Genomic DNA, 253 nt, shown 5'->3' on the forward strand with positions numbered 1-253 from the left:
ATTAAATCACAAGTAACTGACAAATTGTTGTTCGTAGATTTCTTTGTATGCTGCAGTTGATTCTTAGTCTTTCAGAGAATTCACTGTGAAGTAGTATCATGTTGTGAAGTTTGCTATTGTTTGTGATTTTGAACTGATTTTTTTCCTACTTACAGAAGTAAAGTGAGAAAAGTTCTTTATTCATTTTTATTAAAGGGCTCGTGTGCACATTTGTGAGAATAAGTTTGCTTTTATGCAAGAAGGGAGAGGAAGA

General features: G+C 32.4%; 1 protein-coding gene across 1 annotated transcript in view; it reads left to right on the forward strand.

Moving 5' to 3' along the window:
• The window catches only part of LOC119589154 (phosphatidylinositol 4-phosphate 5-kinase type-1 beta-like), a gene marked incomplete in the record, with an annotated part of 149,444 nt that overhangs the window by 116,311 nt on the left and 32,880 nt on the right, over positions 1-253 (forward strand).

Source organism: Penaeus monodon, chromosome 25 (genome assembly GCF_015228065.2).
Source record: "Penaeus monodon isolate SGIC_2016 chromosome 25, NSTDA_Pmon_1, whole genome shotgun sequence".
Taxonomy (NCBI): Eukaryota; Metazoa; Arthropoda; class Malacostraca; order Decapoda; family Penaeidae; genus Penaeus; species Penaeus monodon.